Source organism: Cheilinus undulatus, linkage group 16, assembly GCF_018320785.1.
Source record: "Cheilinus undulatus linkage group 16, ASM1832078v1, whole genome shotgun sequence".
Taxonomy (NCBI): domain Eukaryota; kingdom Metazoa; phylum Chordata; class Actinopteri; order Labriformes; family Labridae; genus Cheilinus; species Cheilinus undulatus.
This window is the reverse complement of record NC_054880.1, coordinates 47873962-47879961: the sequence shown is the minus strand read 5'-3', so window position 1 is coordinate 47879961 and position 6000 is coordinate 47873962.

Below are 6000 nucleotides of genomic sequence, written 5' to 3'. Positions count from 1 at the left end.
CAGCAACACAAGAACAGAGACCACACCTGAACACAGACGACACCTGAACACAGACGACACCTGAACACAGACGACACCTGAACACAGACGACACCTGAACACAGACCACACCTGAACACAGACGACGCCTGAACACAGACGACGCCTGAACACAGACCACACCTGAACACAGACCACACCTGAACACAGATGACACCTGAACACAGACCACACCTGAACACAGACCACACCTGAACACAGACGACACCTGAACACGGACGACGCCTGAACACAGACCACACCTGAACACAGACCACACCTGAACACAGACCACACCTGAACACAGACCACACCTGAACACAGACCACACCTGAACACATACTACAGACAACACCTGAACACAGACCACACCTGAACAACGCTGCCAAAGAGGCAGTTCATTCAGCAGAGGACGCGTCTCTTGGTCATTAGTAGTTTAACATTTCTCTCAGTCATCTCTGTGTTAACGTCCTTTATCCAGGTCTTTAGTTGTATGAAGTGTCTCAGTCAGATGTCTGAGTACGGAGTAGATCTCAGCAGAGGAATCGTTTCCATGTCTTTAGTAGTTTTATATCTGTCTGTCTTGGTCTCCATGTAAGAGAATTAACAGCAGTGGAATCCTCTCCATCATACAGTCTCTGTTATTGCTGTGCTGCTTTCAATAAATCCAGAGTTAAATCTCTCTCCTCTCCTGAGGACCAGTTGTTAATCTAATTACTCTAATGAACAAACTGGAGCTAAAAGGAGGATTCTTTGGTGTCTAAATAGTAGATTAATTTTTAAAGATGAAATTATTTTTAGTCTGGATGAACTGATATTTGTCAGATGACAGCTGTCTTAATCGGAGGCTCGTTTGCATTTGTCATTGGCGCGCTGACAGTCAGTTGTGACAGTCGTAAAGTGTTCTTGAAAAAGCGCCGACGTGGACACTCAAGGCAGCCAGACGAAAGATTTGCAGGGCTGTGATGTCTGCGTGTCAAATGACTTATCTCACTAAGCATATGCCGCCTCTTCAGAATCATATACTTCAAAAAGCCGCAGCCTTCAAACGCATCACCACGGACTTTCTTATTCAACACATCAGTCATGTTGCCACCAGCTAAATGAGCGAGATGTCATTTACACTCAGCGGAGGAAAAAAAAACCTCCCAGAGACGTTTAAAAGACACTCTTGATGACTGTTTCAATTTGGAGAGGCTGTTAATGATAGCCTCTTTCTCCTGCAGATACTCAGGAGTGACAGCGACCACTGAGATGAGCACTTGTGCTTAAGCTTTGCAGCTTTTCATCTGGATCCTGGAGACAATTAGTAAATCTCAGCTGCAACCACTATCCAGATGTTGGCCTGGATTTGTGTTTGAGGTGGAGCCGATCGTCAGGTCAGTTTAGTCTGCTACTAATGACAGAGAGGGAGCCTCTCTTTCTCAGGCTGTGGAGCTAAAACGCATCTTTAGTGTGACTACGTACCAATAATCCTGACAGGAAACAGCACAGATCTGTTTCCTCCTCTTTTCTTTTGTTTGAACCTCCAAATGCCACCGTCCTTCAGCTCAGATCTCCCCCTGGCTTTCACTGATCCAGTCTTCCAGAGGGTTAAACTGTTTCAGAGCTCTAATTGGCCCATGTCATTCCTGGCGTTTGGATAAACAGTGGAAAAAGAGGGAAAGCTGAGACAAATGATGGCTAATTAAACTGGTATGTTGGTGTGGAGAAGGAAACCAGCTGACGTGAAAACAGAGTGACGAAACACCGAGCTCCACAAAAGCAACTCACTTCATGGAAGTCAAAAACCCCAACTCCTGCTCTCTGAGGATTCCTCCCACACTCTCTGATTGGGTTTCATCGTTGACAAAGACGGACATTTTTACTTCAATATTAGAGAGAGAAAGCAGCTTACACTTTAGACAGTAACGGCTTAATCTGGATTAGAGGTATCAATATAAACTGCCATGATCCAGATTTTGATTTGTCTTGTTTCTGAGTTCCCCTGGTGTTTTCCTTTTTTAAGTCTCTGTCTCCTGAGGCCGTCCAGATTCCCGCTCCTGGTTCCCAGCTGCTGATCAGTGAGTCTGCAGTAATCAGACCAGGCCTTTATTTTAGAGACTTTAAACATGTGTCTTTAACTACAGCTCTCTCCTCCTGATATCATCCTGATCACTGTGTCCTGCCTCTGTGAGAAATGACATTAGCTGTAGAGTCTATTAATGTTTCAGCTATCAACAGTGCATCATCTATTGTCAACCAACACCACGAGCCATCTCTCACTGACACTGCATGGTCAGCACGTCTGCTCTCATGTGTAATTGCAGATGTGTTCTTGTGATCTGTAACTTATGAACATGTTTTTTTGGTCAAGCTCATCTGTTTAACTGAGTCTGAATAGGTAATCCACTGATAATAATGCGGTCCAGAATGACATCTGTCATCAGGTTATCATCTGTTAGTGTGTTTACATGCTCTGTGATAATGCGGTCCACACTGACATCTGTCATCAGGTTATCATCTGTTAGTGTGTTTACATGCTCTGTGATAATGTAGTCCAGACTGACATCTGTCATCAGGTTATCATCTGTTAGTGTGTTTACATGCTCTGTGATAATGTGATCCAGACTGACATCTGTCATCAGGTTATCATCTGTTAGTGTGTTTACATGCTCTGTGATAATGCGGTCCAGACTGACATCTGTCATCAGGTAAACATCTGTTAGTGTGTTTACATGCTCTGTGATAATGTGGTCCAGACTGACATCTGTCATCAGGTAAACATCTGTTAGTGTGTTTACATGCTCTGTGATAATGTGGTCCAGACTGACATCTGTCATCAGGTTATCATCTGTTAGTGTGTTTACATGCTCTGTGATAATGTGGTCCACACTGACATCTGTCATCAGGTTATCATCTGTTAGTGTGTTTACATGCTCTGTGATAATGCGGTCCAGACTGACATCTGTCATCAGGTTATCATCTGTTAGTGTGTTTACATGCTCTGTGATAATACGGTCCAGACTGACATCTGTCATCAGGTAAACATCTGTTAGTGTGTTTACATGCTCTGTGATAATACGGTCCAGACTGACATCTGTCATCAGGTAAACACATCTGTTAGTGTGTTTACATGCTCTGTGATAATGTGGTCCAGACTGACATCTGTCATCAGGTAAACACATCTGTTAGTGTGTTTACATGCTCTGTGATAATGTGATCCAGACTGACATCTGTCATCAGGTTATCATCTGTTAGTGTGTTTACATGCTCTGTGATAATGAGGTCCAGACTGACATCTGTCATCAGGTTAACACATCTGTTAGTGTGTTTACATGCTCTGTGATAATGCGGTCCAGACTGACATCTGTCATCAGGTTATCATCTGTTAGTGTGTTTACATGCTCTGTGATAATGTGGTCCAGACTGACATCTGTCATCAGGTTATCATCTGTTAGTGTGTTTACATGCTCTGTGATAATGCGGTCCAGACTGACATCTGTCATCAGGTTATCATCTGTTAGTGTGTTTACATGCTCTGTGATAATGCGATCCAGACTGACATCTGTCATCAGGTTATCATCTGTTAGTGTGTTTACATGCTCTGTGATAATGCGGTCCAGACTGACATCTGTCATCAGGTTATCATCTGTTAGTGAGTTTACATGCTCTGTGATAATGTGGTCCACATTGACATCTGTCATCAGGTTATCATCTGTTAGTGTGTTTACATGCTCTGTGATAATGTGATTCAGACTGACTGACATCCGTCATCAGGTTATCATCTGTTAGTGTGTTTACATGCTCTGTGATAATGCGGTCCAGACTGACATCTGTCATCAGGTTATCATCTGTTAGTGTGTTTACATGCTCTGTGATAATGCGGTCCAGACTGACATCTGTCATCAGGTTATCATCTGTTAGTGTGTTTACATGCTCTGTGATAATGTGATTCAGACTGACTGACATCTGTCATCAGGTTATCATCTGTTAGTGTGTTTACATGCTCTGTGATAATGCGATCCAGACTGACATCTGTCATCAGGTTATCATCTGTTAGTGTGTTTACATGCTCTGTGATAATGTGATCCAGACTGACATCTGTCATCAGGTTATCATCTGTTAGTGTGTTTACATGCTCTGTGATAATGTGATCCAGACTGACATCTGTCATCAGGTTATCATCTGTTAGTGTGTTTACATGCTCTGTGATAATGTGATTCAGACTGACTGACATCTGTCATCAGGTTATCATCTGTTAGTGTGTTTACATGCTCTGTGATAATGTGATCCAGACTGACATTTGCTCTTTCTTAAAATGTTGATTTAATCCTTTAGTGATACCTAAAAGTTATTAACATTATTAGTTTTTTATGGTACATTATTGTATCATATTTATAAGCAGAGAGTCAACATGAACATCTTTATTTCTCCATGTTTAAATTCTTTTTGTGACAGCATCGCTCTCTTGCCGCTGCTCTGACAGTGGAGGCTCATCTGTATCACAGCAAACACGTCAGAGCTGATGGTGACCTGGCTATGATTCTGTCCTCCATGTTTGAGATTGCATGAAAAATGATTTGCGCTATCATTTTACCCAGTGAGGTTAAACGATCTGCTTTGGCTCTCTATAATGTAGCATTCTTGTCAAACTAAACCCTTTTTTTCCAGTTTTCAGCCTAAAAAACGACAGATCTAAGCATGATCCGTTGAGATGGTGCACACGACCCAACAATCTACACAGCATGACATAACTTTATTTTCTCTGTTAGAATTATGAGCAGGATGGAGAAAATTATAACTATGAGCGATGAACCTGGCTTTAAAGGAATTCTGTGTTTTTCTACCCAGAAGGACAGAACATAAAGAAGAGATGCTACAGCCCTCCATTCTCTACGCCTGCCCCTGTGGTCAATGACGGCCATATCAGTGGATGCAGGGTGGGCCCATCCATCACACAGCTCTGAGTAATGGAATCAACTGGTGACAATGATCATCAGCACCACAAACAATGGCCCATAAACATCCCTGACAAGTGGTCAAAGACAGGCATGCTGGGTGGGGGCGGGGCCAGCGATTGTACATTCATGTGTTCCAGCACAGGAGAGGAAACTGAGCATCAGAGCAGGAGAGAAAACAGATCACGTACCAAGAACACAAATGTCCTCCAGGGGTCAAAGGTCACCTCTGCTCAAGAGGACGAGTTTGCTTCCTCTACGTTCTCTCCATATTCACTTTTCTCTTCTTAAAGACAAGTTTGTGTCTCACTTTAGTTTTACCTCATCAACTGCATGGCAAGGGGAAACCAGTGAGAAAGATTAATACTTATAGTAAAGATAACCTCTAATCCAAATTAAACCATCTCTAATCCAGGTTAAAACGTCTCTAATCCAGAAAAAACATCTCATACACAGTTTAAACTGTGGTTGTAAATGATATTCTCATTCCTTATAGTTAAATTAACCTCTAATGCAGATTAAACCATCTCTATTCCAGATTAAACCATCTCTAATCCAGATGAAACCATCTCCGTCCCTGTGTTTGTCTGTGTTAGTCTCTAAAATAAAGGCCTGGTCTTATTACTGCAGAGTCATTGATCAGGATGATGTCAGGAGGAGAGCGCTGTAGTTAAAGACACATGTTTAAAGTCTCTAAAATAAAGGCCTGGTCTTATTACTGCAGAGTCATTGATCAGGATGATGTCAGGAGGAGAGCGCTGTAGTTAAAGACACATGTTTAAAGTCTCTAAAATAAAGGCCTGGTCTTATTACTGATAACAAAGACAGAGTCTGTTCCATTCCTCTATTCTGACTTTGGTCAGCACACAGGAATGAGACCACACGCTCCCCTCTAAAGCAGAAACTGGCCCCATTGGTTAAATCATGGTAATGATGGTTTCTATTACTACCCAGTGTCCTGTTTGGTTCTTGTTCCTTTCAGACCTGACACATGGCAACAAAAAGAGGAAAATCCACTCTTCTAATAAAAGTAGCATTAATG